A 16,837-nucleotide genomic window follows, 5' to 3' on the forward strand; every position below is an offset into this window, starting at 1 on the left:
GACAAAAATGACAAACATTGACATATTTTTCGTCACTCTCCATGATTAGGGACTCCAAAAGCAGTAATCTTCGAAATAGACACTTTAGTAGGAAAAGAAAGACCAAAAATTCATTCATCTCAGAAATGACCTGAAACTGTTTTCAAACGCGAAAGCCCAAATTTTCTAACCAAGGAATAAAGAATGCATTTTAAGGCAAGTCCGCAGCATACCCATGGCGTATGTTATTCTTGTACAAATGTGTGAGTTGAGTCTTAAAAATGCTTAAAAAAATTCTATCGCTTTTCCTATTGCGATAGTATAGCACGCTTGTTAGCAGCACTTATCGTTTCTTTTGTGGTAAGGTAAGTATGGGGGGCCCCTTTCTTACCATCACAAAAAGTGTTATCGAACAACTAGTATCGCTCATCGCTTGGACTCCAATATTCTTCTGCCGTTTTCAAGAGGTTTCTGTCGTGAGAAGTAAGAATAAACTTGCATCAAATTAACATTTTCAGAATATTCTAACAAAAAGTTTGTTTATGATAAGACCAGCAAGTATTCATCAATATATAGATACAAATTTATACATATTTTAAATAAAGATCAAGTGAATATTAGGCATTTTAAATAAATGTAACATTCTGCCACCTAGTACTAAAAATTGATTTATATTTACACAGTAGTTACAACAGAAGAAAATTTTACGCATAGCAGGTAGACACAGCATCTATGTGGCATGTGATTACAACATTTTATAATAACTCCTGATGTACTGTGCTAAACAACAATCACGTGATCCAAGTCGCTAAGCATTGTTAAAATATTCGTTAATACGACCTGTTATATCATTATTGTATCTATGTATGATTTTGTGGGTTCATTATGTTATAACATTTTGTTCAAGTTGCACGATCAGCTCAAATTTTGCAATTAAATGTCATTCTGTATTCGGTGCGATGTATTTGACCCTAAAGAGAGACAGAAAGAGTGCGAGATATATAAAAGAAGGAGAGAGAGAGAGAGAGAGAGAGAGAGAGAGAGAGAGAGAGAGAGAGAGAGAGATAGGGTGTGTGAGAGAGAGAGAGAAAAGGAAAGAGACAGAGAGTGTGTGTATGTGTATGTAGGTGTGTGTAGGGGAAGAGAGAGAGAGAGAGAGAGAGAGAGAGAGAGAGAGAGAGAGAGAGAGAGAGAGAGAGAGAGAGGCGCGACGGAGAGAATGATTGATTGATTTGCATTATTTTACTTTGCATTTTGTGTCACTTTTGGCTAATTTGCGAAGATTGGGAAGATATGATGAAATTGATGAATGGACACTCGCAAACATCCATGTCCAGGCCGGGATTCGAACACCGGCCCCCGGCGTCCTAGAGCGATGTGATAATCACTCCTCCACGGGGGCCGGCACACGAGAGAGAGATAGAAAGGGTGTGAAAGAGGGGAGAGGAGAGAGAGAGAGAAAGGGTGTGTGTGAGAATGAGAGAGAAAGATGAGAGAGCAAGGGAAAGAAAGAGAAAATGGGGAGCCATAGAGAGATATATTGAACACCCGGCAGTAATCATCATATCTTTTCAAATCAGAGTTTATGGATCCTTCGTCTGGATCATATTTGTCAAATCCTGGCACGTACGACATGATGCCTACAGCAACGATTAAATCCAATTAATCATAGACAAAAACTCACCTTATTCTGTACGATCAATACTTAATATTTTCCTCGTCGCCATTTAATACATCTGTTGTGTATTTGGAACGCACGCAGATCGCACTCAAGGTGTCGAATAGATTATAAATGATATGCACGCGTAATTCAACATTATTTAATTGACATCAAATTGCCATTCAACAAACTATAATGAACTCCATTTATACAAGACAAAACACAATCTGTCTTTACCCACATATCGACAATTTCAAAGGTCTTATAAACCATACAGACTATTTACATAATCAGAGTCATACACACGACAACTCCCTCATCAGTAGAGCCCGGATTGTTATGTAATATCAAAGTACAAAATATGTGCATAAATATGTAACAATAATTGATAAAATATGTACCTAAATACGAGGGTTGGGGCAAAAGTCATTGCAACTGGTTTTTTTCTTGCAGATATGTGAGCGCAACACAAAGTGCTATGTGTCGCGTGGAAGCCATGCAGGCATAGTGTGTATGCACAACAACAGATGGCTCTGTGATTGCAGGAAGTAGCACAGAGAGCGCTCTGAAATCAGTTGTGTGGCGAGCGTCGTGCGAGATGGACGTAACCCGTGTTGAGCAGCGCTCGTACATCAAACTAGCCGTTCGCCGAGGGTTGAATGCGAGAGATTGTCACAGTGAATTGGTGGACGCCGTTGGGGATAATGCTCTCCCATACCGAACAGTAGCATGGTGGGTACGAAAGTTTCATCAAGGACGTGTGTCAGCCAGTGATCAGCAACGCTCGGACGACCTGTCAGTGTGCGGACCGACGTGGCACGTGCCGTCATCGAGCAGCTCCTGGAGGAAGACAGACGATGGACGCTACTGGAGTTAGAGAGGGCAAGTGGCTACGAGAAACGCACCATCCACAGGATATTGCGGACAGAGCTGCAACTGCGCAAAATCGCATCGCGGTGGGTACCACATGCACTGACGGAAATTCAACGGTGGATGCGATATGCAACATGTTCCGACCACCTAGCACGCTTGCAACAGGACGGCGACCACTTCCTGTCACGAATAATCGCCATCGATGAATTTTGGGCCAGGGCATACGAACCAGAACTCAAACGTCGGTCCGCAGAGTGGCGACATGCCGGATCACCAAGGCCGAAGAAGTTCCGTCAGAATCCTTCCACCGTGAAATTGATGGTGATCGTCGCGTATGACGTCAGGGGTGTCATTGTGTGCCACTTCGTTCTACATGGCAGAATAGTGACAGCAGAGTACTACAAAAACTTCCTCGTGCGACAGGTACGACGTGGCGTTCGGGACAAACGCCCGGACCTTCTGGACAGTGCAATCATCCTGCACGACAACGCTAGACCACATAAAGCAGAGTGTGTACGGCGGCAACTGCACCGCTGGGGATGGGAAGAATTGGACCACCCGCCGTACTCTCCTGACATTTCGCCCTGTGACTTTCATCTCATACCCAAGGTTAAGGATCCACTACGTGGAAGGCGGTTTGCGACACGAGACGACATTGCCAATGCTGTGCAACAACAGATGACCCAATTCACACATGGTGCGGCCAATAGTGACGCAGATGGTATTCAGAGTCTCCCACATCGTTGGCAGCATGTGGTGCACATGGCAGGTGACTACTTTGAGAGCCTTTAGCCCCAGTTTTGTTCTGTCAACTGTAGAACAGGTGTGTATTTGTCTTGCACGATCAAACCAGTATTGTCCTGTACAGTATCGTAATAAATATGTGAGGCAAAATGTTTGCGTGTTTTAACTGTCCCCACATGTAGTTCCCCCCTCGTCCTTTCATCTGTATATGTCGCATTTTCCAACCGGGCTGTTATCTGCAAGAAAAAAATAGTTTCAATGACTTTTGCCCCAACCCTCGTATGTATTATCAAAAGGATATGTAGCTAAATATGTAGTATCAAAGAATATGTAATATTAATAACAATCGAGATTCCAAACAATTTCAAGAATTCTGCTAGATATATATTTTATTTGAACATTTTCAACATAATTTTAAGGGCATAAGTTGTTCAAATTAAAATTTGTGCCAATTTATAAACCCAAAAAAGCACAGCAACGTGTACATATTTTTAAAAAAAAACATATTTTGTCAACTATTAATTACTTTTCGCATCGCAAATTATTGTATAATATGTAAATATGTAAGAGAGCTGTATGTAACTTTCCACTACTATGGGAAATGTGTAACACGTCCGCCAGTTCATCTATTGTTATCCGGCGATCTTCCCGAACAATGACGGCAGCTGTGTTAACCATGATCTCCTTCACTGCGGTGGCTGGAGCGCCCGGACAGCCCTGCTTTGTGGTCGAAACACGACCCTCCTTAAACTGTTTGAACCACCGAAATGCGGTTGATTGTGGAAGGACATCTTCGCGGTATGCCTACTTCAATATTTCGTATGCTTCCGTGGCGGATTTTGGCAGATTTCTGCATAATTTAAAAGCCGCGTACTGCTCCTCACGAATCGACTCCATTTTCCGTATGCGACTTCTGACCATTCGTGTTTTGTTTGCGCAGTGTTGCCAGACGCATGCGCATACGCGCTTGCAATTTTATCTCCCGATTCCACGAGACACGTTCTTCTCGCGCAAATTTGTTTCACCGCTGCATGTTCACTGCAAAAAAAAATCATTCTCACTCTTTTTTGACTAGCCCTCGTATACTGAGTGTATAAGTGGCAGAGCTCCTCATATTTAGTTCATGTACTCCCTCCTCGCTCTGAGAGAGGTAAGGTTTTTTTTAAAAAGGGGCATTATAGTAACCAAAATAAATAAATGTTAGAATCAATGTTAGTTGCACACGTTTAATGTTAGCGGCTCAGATTAAAATAATTCCTAGTCCCACTTCTACTACTAACGAACGGTAATTGCGCTCTTAAGAATAAATGTTAGTAGCGCCAAAGCAGAAAAAAGTATTAGCAAGGGGTGCAAATTTCATTAATACTAATAAATTGTCTAAGTATTATAATAAATTACTGCCCATGTAACATTATGATATTTCGCATTCTTGCCATTGTAAATGAAAGAAGTGTAGTTTATGCATAGGAATTTTGACTGTAAGAAAAGCGGACACTGTAAATTATATGAATTGTAATTTAGTTTTGGCTATAGCATGTTCCAACGGGCCATATCATATAAATGTATATGTAAATTTTCATCATCTAGTTTCCCATAATTTTCAACCCTCCCGGTAGAAGTGAGTACCAAAATGTGTAAAGCAAAAGCAATCGCTACGCCGCATGTGTGTAGTATCTGCAACAGCTGTGTATAGTGTTGTGACATAACAGGACTACGTGAACGCGGGAAGGAGCGCATATAACATGTGACAAATGGCTAGACGACGGATGACGTGGCGGTGTTGTGAAGGTAAGGATGTTGAAAGTAACTTACTGTTAAGTTCCAGTAACTGTAACTTCGTTACTTTAAAAAGTACCTTTCCGATTACTGAAATAGACGATACACATGGTATTTTGTGTTTCCGGATTTAAGAAAGTCTCCGTACGCTTTACACGGAATTCCAGCGAGCAGTACTTGCGTTTATTGGCTGCACAGTTTGTCCATAGCGTACTAGACATTCATCGTTACCAGTCAGAAAATGTAGATAACACTGGCAACAGTGAGTGATGACATGATGAAGAGACACTCTCAAGGAACACATAGAAAGACGGGATTCGAACCTGGGACGCCTGGCGTTGTAGCGCGCTGTGCTAACCACTACACCACGAAAGTCGGTACATGCAGTGTTAGTGAGAATTACAAATTTGACGTGGTACAAAATTGGAAATATGTATAACCAATGCTGTAGTACAAATTATCATTGACAGATTTATCGGGAGAAGCATGGAGCATGCCCCTCCGAAAATGGATAACTAAAGAGAAACTCTTTAAAACAAAAAAAAGAAATGTTCGAGTAATCCTTTTCCAGACAGTAAAAGGATAAAACAAAGTTTAGCATAAATACATTAATCCAAAATAGATTGACTACACAGTTGAATACAACCCCGTAAATCGAATCTATGCCACCGTCTTCCAAAGTTTCTATGTCAATTTTCCCCATGTACGTTACAGTTTCCCTTGAGCAAGCTCAGCAGGCCGTGAAGGCTGGGCCAACCTACCGACTGCCGTCCTCTCTCCCACCTAAACACGACTTACTTCACTTGACTTAATTCCTTTTGCTTCATCAGGAGCAAAGGGCTTCAGTGAGACGTCTCCATTTGGCTCTGTGACGTGACAACTCATTGGCGTTTCTCCATGTTTTTCCTTTCCCGGCTGCTCCTTCTTCTCTTGTTCTTTTCCATGTTTTCTTCGGACGTCCTATTTTTCGGGCTACTTGGGGGTCCAGTCTAAAAAGGGTGAAAACCCAGTGAAGCTCATCGCACATCGCCAGAAACTCGCGGGCACAAGTTTTCGGCAATTCAAAACCATGGAGTTAAATGGGAGAAAACATAGTCGAGCCCCGCTCATCGCGAGATGTTCCCAAGAACAAACACGGATTGATCTTGGGTCGCTTGTTTCAAGTGGAATGCCCTGTGATTGGTCCAGACGGCCACTGACAGCTCAACTGAAAGAATTCGGGAGCAGTGTGAGAGGGAGAAGCTTGTGCGATGGTGGTCAAGGTGCCTGTGCAACAGTCGGATTATTTATTATATCCTAACATTTTTATGGCCTGACCCATATCCCTGTCGATGAACAAGGGTCCTTGTGCTTCACTGTGTTTTTAAGGTGGTTGCAATTTTCTGTTGTTTATTTTCTCTTCATTTGATATTATTTCTGGCCATATTATGTTAAGGATACGCCTGCGACAGCGATTAATAAAGGTTTGTATCCTATTCGTGTTAGCTTGTGTGGTTTTCCATGTTTCGCAAGCATACAGCAAAACTGATTTTAAGTTTGTATTGAAAATTCTAATTTTCGTCTTTCTAGAAATATTGCAGGCTTTCCAAATGAGATACAGTTGTATAAATGCCCCATTGGCTTTCTTTATTCAATCTGGTATGTCTTCATCCGAACCTCCTTTTCTTGTTATGACACTTCCTAAGCAAATGACTACTCCACCTCGTGAAAAACATTCAATTTTTCTTTCCTCTTGCATGGACTCTCCATTTTTTCTAGTCTTGTCCACATTAATAGTGAGTCCTGCTATCTTTGCTTCCTCCTGCAGTCTTTTAAGTTTCTCCTTCATGTCGCTAAGTGTTTGTGCTGATAAGCAGATGTCATACGCAAAATTTAAATCCTCTATCTTTGAGTCCTCACTGTATTCCTCATTTCCTACAACCTATCGTTTTCCAGTACTAGCAGAAATATTGTCGGAGATAGAATACAGCCCTGTCTCACTCCATTTGTAACATCTATGTGTTCTGTAAGCTGTCCTTCGTACATATCTTTCATTAGGTTTAATATCTTCGTTGAAATACCATAGTCTGGTAGCACCAAAACACAATTTCCACACTTCATGCATTATTCTCTGTTCCTCGTTGAAAGTCACGACTTCCTCTACGCAGTACAAAGAATAGTGAACATAACATGATAAAATTTGAGCTTTTAAGTTGTTAAAATGTCAATTCAATTATTTCTCCATGTAACGAACATCAGTCAAATCACACCCAGGACGAACTACAACAATACCACCTGTATGAAAATCCAAATTAATTGTTAACAATCGTATCCACGGCAATAATCCTACGGAAATATTATAATCAAACCTGAGAAACAACATTGTTATAGCAATGTAAAGTCTGAAATGAATTCGCCAGAAATAAATAATTTTTGGAAGGAAGATATACCTAACTTCAAGCGCCGTTGTCAGACATTAAAAAAGGTACGAATTTCTTGATTTCAGTGATACATTATACTCGTCGGCATATTAACATCGAACTCACGTTTTTACCTGAATGATTTAATCAATATATGCTGACTTTAGAAATAACAACTTAAGAATTTTTATAAATTGATGAGAAAATCTAGAAATTCTAACTTACTGGGTCTCCCCGATGGTGTAGTGGAAACGTGGTCGCCTTGTATTCAAGGGGTTGCGGGTTCGATATTTGGTAGAGGCACATAATAGTTAGGATTTCATGTTTGCTTCGTGTATCTATAACTTTATTGTACTCTATGTACCACGAGTTTTGATAAGTTTTTGCTGAGTAGTAGCAAAAATGGAGAAGTTATAATTGAGAAAATAAACCTTGATTAAGAAAATAAAAAATTGAATTTTTTATAACAGATAACAGAACATGGTACATTTCTGTTCTTTCCACACCTCGCAATTTTCATAAATTTTTGAGTGTAGAGACATCTACCGGCTAATACCTGAACTTTCTGTCAAAATAGACAGCGTTCAGAACGAAGCGACACACAACACGAGACACGACAAGCTGCTCATGCGTAGTGAATGTTCCTCTTCAAACTACATGGTAGGAGAAATCTAGTGTTATATTCAGATTACGCAAGTTCCAAAACACATAAAATATGAAGAAAAGAAGAAGAAGAAAAATAAAAGCTTCCAAATAGTGTTAAAAGGTTAATCTAATTAACTTGCAATATCCGCCTCCTGGAGTGCAGTGACGGATCCAGACAATTGTAAGGAGTGGTCTTCAGTCGGAAATTTCATCTAATTAATATTTTTATACATAAACAATATAGCATAGTATTACAAGAAATGAATCTACAGAGTACCGTGAAAAATGGACGCTTTTTTAAATTCTACCCTCATTAACGTATGATTCTTCTCATTGTCGCAATAAACCTAAGGATATAAATATGCGACGCACAATGGAAAACAAAGAAGAGAATTTCGTTTAAAAATATGTGGTCCTTGTTGAATTGGGATATGTAAATATTGACGCATAAGACAATGACTTCTTTATTTATTCATGTATGTACGAGGGGCATGCTGAAAGTAATGAGCAACAACTTTTCATGAACCGAGTTTAGGTTTTATTAAAGAAAAATATACTACATCATAATCTACAGACTTTTCGTAGTTTGATTTGAAATGTTGAGAATGCCTCAATAGACATGAAGGAACAAAATGATAATAACAAAAAAAGAGTATTTATACTTGGTTCTGAAAAAGTGGCGATATACATCACTACTAATAGTTGTAATTATTATTTTTCACTCCATCGCAGCTGTTACAATTTAGTGGTATCGATTAATTGTGGCTTGTCTGATGTTTAGAAATTTGTAAGCAATACCTCTCAATACCTCACTATGAATCTTCGATGAGAGCAGTTTCTGTAGAAATTATTTCGTCTTTATTACTGTTTTTTTGAGTTTGTGAACTAAGAACTTCCAACCACACATATTTACATGTTACACAGCCACCTCCGTTTTCATGCATAGTGAAGATTCTGAATTTATTTTATTTTCACCATATGACACTTAGCTGTTGAACTTCACAAATCACAACCATATTCAAGTATTGGACGTAAAATTGTGATACATTAAAACCTGCGAGATTCCAATTTCTTAAAAGAAGAAGACCAATTGGAAACATAAAAAATTGGAAGTAATACTTTAGCTTTTTTAATGTTTATTTTATGTGTCCTTAGAACACATGTACTAATAATATTATTCATTACACTAATATCTGATATTTGGAATTACACGTCTTACGAACTACAGAGCCTTCATTTGGTTTTCGTACCGTTTGAACGTGGCCTGTGTTGCGTCTGGAAACACGTCGCTTGCCGGTGAAATCGAAAATCTTGGCATTAATATGTGTCGATTGGATCATGTTTTCATGTTGCACAGGGGAGGTTAAGTGAAACCTGAATGCAGGAACCTTGTTATTCACAATAACGATAATACGGAAGCAGGTTACTCGTTGACGAAAATTGGTTACAAGTGGATTCAAAACACATTTTCATGCCTAAATTTGTCCCGAAATAATGAAAATGTGGTACTTGTGACATATATTAGTGTACCTTGTGCATTTCTATTTGACACATCACAAAATCGCTTCTGTTATGGTAGTTAAATGATTGATTGATTTGATTTATTTTGCATCCATTTTCTGCCAATTTTGTCAAATCACGACAGATGAGGATGACTGATGATTAGATAAATGGGATGAAGGGACACTCGCAGAGAACATTCATGCTCAGGCGGGGACTCGAACACGGGAACTTCGATGGCGTGATCGAAAGTTGAACTCTTAACACGTTTTCTAAACAAGAAAAAACTCTCATATTATATTTCTATCATCTTGCTTTCCGTTTCCAATTTTGCTGTTAACTTTTCATCAGGACAAAGAAACACAAACTTTCATGACCTACAACGGATTCGAACCCGCAAGGAGTCGAACATGGGACCCCGTGCAGCAAGGGCGAGAGCGCTAAAGGCTACCAGGGCCACCGATCCTGCGATTACAGAAGTAACAATTGGCATACATAGTGACAGATTCATTGTAAATTGTTATTTAAGTATTATTTTCCACTAAAACTGTTTCCTTTTCTTTCACCAAAAGTTGGTCCCACCGAAGAGATATTCCTGGTTGCGGCCCTCTTGAGGCATCTGAGATGAGTGAATGTACACGCTGGAGAGTGGACATCTTTGGACTAAACTTACGAAGCCTTTATCTAACGCAAGAGTATAAATACGGTAAGTGACGCATGTATGGATAATGGTAAACGCATATTTTGAGGGGAAGATGTTGTCACGGTATCTAGTGACATGTGAAACGCAGTTCGATATAAATTATTTTTTGTTTATTGATTCATTTTATGCACAAACATGAAAGTGTGAGGTTTGATTTTATTTTGTGGATAAACTTGTATCCGAGCCAGACGTCGGGAGTAGGGAGACGGGTCTTTCCTGAGTGACAGCCGCCGCTTAGAACATGACATATTTGCACCAACACGAAGATAAGGAAAGATTATTTTCGTCGCTACCGGGCTTGAAGTAACAGCGGGTGAGCAAACCCATTTTTCACGGATGACCAGGAAAATCAGCTGGAGCCCAAGCCTGCAAGGATCGAAGACGCCTCGGTGACCGAGTTTCAAGACAATGGACAGAGGTCATTTCCATCCCCTGAGAAACCGAAGCGAAGCCATCTTTAGCGTCCTTCCCAACGGACAAATTCGAAAGTGACATATATACAAGAGTACCACGATTCCAGAGACAGTTTTGACCCGGATTCCATAGAGAGAGCATCTCCGCGCTACACTCTCGCGTGATTATTGTTTTGTGTCCGTGAACTTCGTTTTCTTACGTACCGTGAACGAATCGCAGATAGAGAGTTACCAGTGTCCGCCTTATTTTGGTGAAGATTACGCGGTGATTTGTTTTTTCCAAGCGTGGACTACATAATTATGGGCGGCTAAAGAAGATAGAGAAGGGAGTCCGTCGACTCCCCTGACGCCTGTAACGACGCAGAAGCCAGCCAGACGACGCCAAAACCAAACACTGCCCAAAGCCCGTTACCAGAGAGAGAGAGAGAGAAGGACGTTTCCAGATCGACGTTCCGACTGAAGCCCGTTACCAGAGAGAAAGAGAGAAGGACGTTCCCAGATCGCCGTCCCAATCGAAGCCCGTTACCAGAGAGAGAGGATTGCAGATCGACGCCCAATTGATACCCGACACTAGAGAGGTTCCGGACCGGCGTGTGACCACGTACACCCGACGCTAGTGACAAGAGGAACGCCCCAAGTACTGAGGAGGTGCAAGTACACCATATCGTCGCAATTATTCTTCGTCGCGGTCGACCTCGCAGAACAATTTCGCCACAAAGGAACCGTGTGCAAGTCCCGCGTCCAGGAGAGATGAATGACCACGCAACGTAGCAGAGTCTGGTAGAGTATACTTCAGAGGGTCTATGTCCATGTAAACGTGCGTCGTTAGTATCAACACCGTACTGTTAACGCCGAAGTCTCACTTATTTGCAAAGTTACTCAGGAAATCCCGAACCTAATTTCCGTGTCTGATAATTTTTGGTATTGTTGTAAAAAAGGGTTATGTCATGTTCAGATTTTCTAATTTAATTGTCTGCATTCGGCGTTAGAAGTTCCATTTCATTTCTTTAATATTTAGTGTAAATTGTCAAAGTGTGCTCCATTTTTTGTGTAACCGACCGCCCCGTCGCGCCATTTAATTTGTCAATACTTGACTGATGAGTCCTTTTTAATTGTGGAAAGCGTAGTTTTTTTATTGCAAGGTCGTGCGCGTGAAGTAGTAGTATTTGTTGCATGGTGGTTATTAACGTAATTTTTGCTCGCGCCGACGATTGATTAGTGTATTCCGGCCGCTGGAGCCAATTAAGTTTTTGCATCACTATGTAATTGTGTAGTTGTTCTCATTGGACGAGAGAGGCTTATGTGTATTACCCCCTTCCGAGAAACTTGTATAATGTCGTGCTTACGACTCGATGCATACGTTCATTCGAACGAAAGATTTAACCACGCCGACCCAATTGTCTTAGTTAACCGCTTTCCGAGGGCTGGCACTTAAGTTAATTTAAAGGAGCACAGGAGCTGGCGGACAAATGCCCTAAATTCACATAAAGGTTTAAAAATTAAAAGGAATGATATGTTAATGAGATCCATGATTTGTATCTATAATTCACATGTAAAAATACCTCAGAGGTGTGAAAGAGAGAAAGAGTGAATGAGCGAGCGTTTGAGGAGGCTTTGTAAAGAGTTGTTGATTGCAATATTTTTTTTGTTGTTACAATATATATTCACTTTTACCGTTCGTCAGTGTTGTTATTTGACGTTTTTCAGGTACCGGATATTATGTTATTAGAGTGTTATGATTGTTCGAATCTACATATCAAAGGTAAACCAAACAATGTAACATTTCAAGGTATTTATCCCCGCCTCACAATAGTATGACAATAAACGACCGTCTCAGTTACCGAACTTGATAACTGGACCGTGAGACACGACCGGTTTCCCGTACACATAACGACGTTTGGCCCCGTGCCGGGGTATGATTGACACGTCATTTCGGGGACCGTGAGTGCACTCGTTACAATGTAACATGTCATATGTGTTAGAGTGATAGTACTTCATACCAAGTTACATGGGTCATATCATAAATAATGCACACCAATTTATTACTCACCCGTATGTTGCTGTGGCGGCGATGTCTCTTCACAGTCCTTCAATGTAGTCTCCCTGCTTGGTAATGACCGAATCCCAAGGTCGAGGAAGCTTCCGTATGCCATACAATACGCCATCTTTGTTCAGCTGTCGAATGGCTCGTACAACGCAGTAGAAAGCTCCTCCAGAGATGACAGCAGTCAATCACACAAACATTGGGTTTACACGCACTCCCACGCAATGTCTTACTATAAAGCGCTGCTGTCTCTCAGGGATGTCCAAAGAAGTCGGGAAGGTGGAAGGTGTGAAGCCCTATATTCATATTTAGACTAATTTAACATCCGTTACAGTGTGGTTTTCGTATCAGCGGTTGTTACCTAGGAAATGCTTGTTAGCCATCTCTAAAAATGATAAATCTTCTATTTTTACGTTCACTCAATCTACTACACAAAATATCCACACTTACTGTCGTATGGTTAAAATCAAATTCTGTGTATTTTTTAACGATAGTTTTTATTAAAGAACGTAATTCTGGACACACCGCAAAATAGAATATTCCTCGTAACTCGAAGAGGACCCTCGTATACCAAGCACTAAATACCACTGGCTTGTCTGTAAGATTAATAATGAAGCTTTTGAAGTAATAGAAACTGCATACTAGCTGCTTCTCCTGTGTCATGGAGAATATTCAAGATTTCCCGAATTAAAATTTCCGCATTGGTTTCATTTGTGAAAATGGTGGTCCTTGATATTGATTTGTCTGTCAATAGAGTGTGATTATATTTGTAACATCTTCAGTTGACTGCGCTAGTCTTGTTAGTGAGCCTAGCAACAAGGCTAGCGATTGGTGCTTGCTTGGAAGAGATTACGTCAGCAGCTCGCTTGTGGATTGGATGCCTCGGGAGTTGTGACTCGCCTTTGAGCTTCAAATGCAGAACAGTTAGAGATGTTAGGGAAATAATTCGCCCCTGAAATTGAATGCATGAAGGGGTTGTGCTGAGAGGAAACAAGGCTCGATGTTACCTCGGAATTATTCAGAGGACAGAGACTGAGATCACAGATTAAAATCGGAGTCGAGAACTAGATCAGACGTTTAGCAACTTGTCTGTACGAGGCAGATGACTGTGAGGTGTAGAAGAAAATTTCGACAAAATAAGAACTGCTTTGCTGTTGAACGTACTTCAACATATGGAACTGGCCTATTGTTAAAGAATAGCACTTAAAGGTTAACTTGGAGTTAAACGGGCAACTGAGGCGTTTCGAGACGATACCGAGAAGCCCAGACGTGACGAGACAACCATCCTCATTCACGAGATGAGACAAGTCTCGTCTTATCTTGTATGGATACGGTCACACCAGATACCAGCAATGCAAAGTCCCACAAAAGTTCAAGAAAAACACGGAGAGAAGAAGAACATGAAGGGATGAAACCAACCAACAAAAATATATTTCTTATTTTTAATTATTCTCATCACTGCCTAGTCAGGAGGTAATGGCATGTTTGTTTTGTCCTCTTTCCTTTCGAATATCACCACGGTGCTCTTCGAAAGAAACAGTTACGTACTGCATATAATAATATTAATATTACAATATCGTACAGGGTAAGGGAGATGATGTCATACTCTAAAAGGAGTCTTATTAACGTATCTTTCAGTATTTGTGGTTAATATTTACTATTTTGACGTTTTTATAAATAAATGTTTTTATAGGGGTTCTTTAGAAAGGTTAAACTCTAAACTTTAGCTGCCGTTTGCATTGTCATATGAGAACGCTATAAGAACTAAATTAAACACTTGCACATTTTACCACATTGTTTTACCAAAGTCCTTCAGAGGAAACTGGTTATATAAATAAGAACAATATGTAATTCCTTTTCTTTTGGTAATTTTGAGCCGCTTATCTGTTACTTTGAGTAATTTCGACGACGTGGAAGAGTGATGATTGATGAAAGTGATGAAGGGACACTCACAAAGAACATCCACGCCCAGGCAGGGATTCGAACCCAGGACACCTGGCGTCGCCACTCGTTGTGCTAAACACTCCGCCACGGATATCTTTCATTCAACCAGTGCTCGAAGTGGAATTTCCTAGATGTTTTCAATCCATGAGAATAGGTTGTTCGGGGGAAAGTGGGAGCTTTTATGCGAATTGCTCGCTCTAATGACACTAAAATATCACCTCACATCTGTTGTAAAAACTTCCATAGCAAGTTAGAAAAGAAAAGTACGTTGCACTAAACTGGAGCTGAAAGCAAACATGTTTTTATTTTCCTGATTAGGCAGAAAATCATGTCGCTCAGGACCGATCTCTTACCCGGCAAAAATATATTATTTGTTGTTATATGTTTGATAATTATATTCCGTGAGCTTCTACTTCAAGCACATGCGTTACTAACAGATCGTAATAACTTCAGAATAATTTAAAACTCTTCAAGAACATTGATCGAAAACATGTAAGTTTTATTACTTTTCTGTACTGAATTTAACTGCAATAAATTCCAAGGTGTCTTCATCTCAGTGACTTAAAAGAAAGAGAATCACGGTATTACTTATAATAAGTATTTGTGCGACATCTGTCAACACAAAAATACATTCAATGTACGGATAATGTTACGTATTACTTCAAAGCCTCATTATTGCTCTGGCCCTAAACAAATTATGGTTAATTTTTAATTTTGTGAATTATATGTGTGTATGGATCTAATTGCTAGAAATAGATTACGTTTTACACTCGCGACATATTCAAAGAAAACAAAGTTAATGAAATCAGTGTAATGCATATTTATTTCTAATTTCAATAACGTTGCCAATTTGATGTATTCGTAAATGATCCGCGGTGTTCTGTTGTCTTCATTCGTAACCTATTTACCATTGCCTATATACTTATTGTAACTCCTCCCCTTCTCCAAATCAGAGCCAGCCGTAGCTGTGGAGAGTGAGACGGCGGTCGCCAATCGATTTGAGATTTGTACAGTCGACCGCAAAGATAACAGAAGCTATGCAAATTGTCCACAACTATTTTTTTCTTCTTCATTCTACAAGTTTTTGTGAATTGGGGGGGGAGGAGGGTCCTAAGGCGCCATTCACAGATGCTCCTTTTAGAAAGACAACGAAGTCTTAATATACAAGGGAGAATAAACACTAACTGAGATCGTGAATGGATCAGGAGAGATTACATGATCTATTAATATTGTCTCTTGATAAATAAGTTGCAAAAATGGTCAATTTTGATGGGATAGTTGGTTATTTTGCTTCATTGAAAGCAAGAAAAGTTAAATTATAATTATTTTCGTTCTGAGAGATCAGTCGGGTTTTATGTCAATTTTGTGAATTTTACTTAGAACAATGTGTAATACGTTGTTTATAATGATATAATTTTTTTCAGAGTAGAATCATTCTAAACTACAAATGTGTCTACTGAGGACATTCTGCACGCACTCTGCATTTTTAATTTTAATTTTTATTGTTAATCTTTTCTCTGCTTTTACTTAGTAATAGTACGTTTATAGAGATGTTATTCGGACACTAAGATGCAACTGAAACAATCTTCTATGTGCTGAACTCTTTCTAGTCAGGAAAAACACTTTAAATATTAAAATCTTTAAATACTTTTATTGGATTTTTTTGTCTCCTCATTTCAAAATCTGTAGGATGTAAATATCACAAAGCATTGCATCAGATGAACGCTTGATAGTCTGGGGGTGGGGTGAGTTTACGCCACAATCCTGCCTGTAATAATATAAAAATAACCCGTGGCTCGACAGCCCTTGCCGATCTCCAGACTGCCAGTCTCACTCCCACAATCCTACCTAGAGGTGTGGAGATCTTAAGCTGGTAATGGGGTGACATGGGGTCAGCACGTAGAACCCTCAGTCGTTATAGGAGATATCCGAGCTACTCACCCGTAGCTCCCCAATCTCCTCACGATGGTGGGTTATCACCGGTCCTATACACAGGCCGAAAGCCCAGAGACTGAACCCAGGCGGACTCAAACCCATGCCGTCCCGCAGTCGAAGTCCAAAGCACAGCACCTTAGACCGCAAGGCCACGGAGGACCACAATCCTGGCTAGGGGGCCAAAATATCTAGTTCCGAGGCTGAACTTTTACTTGCATCAGT

The sequence above is a fragment of the Lepisma saccharinum genome, chromosome 13 (genome assembly GCF_977018435.1).
Source record: "Lepisma saccharinum chromosome 13, izLepSacc3.1, whole genome shotgun sequence".
Classification (NCBI taxonomy): Eukaryota; Metazoa; Arthropoda; class Insecta; order Zygentoma; family Lepismatidae; genus Lepisma; species Lepisma saccharinum.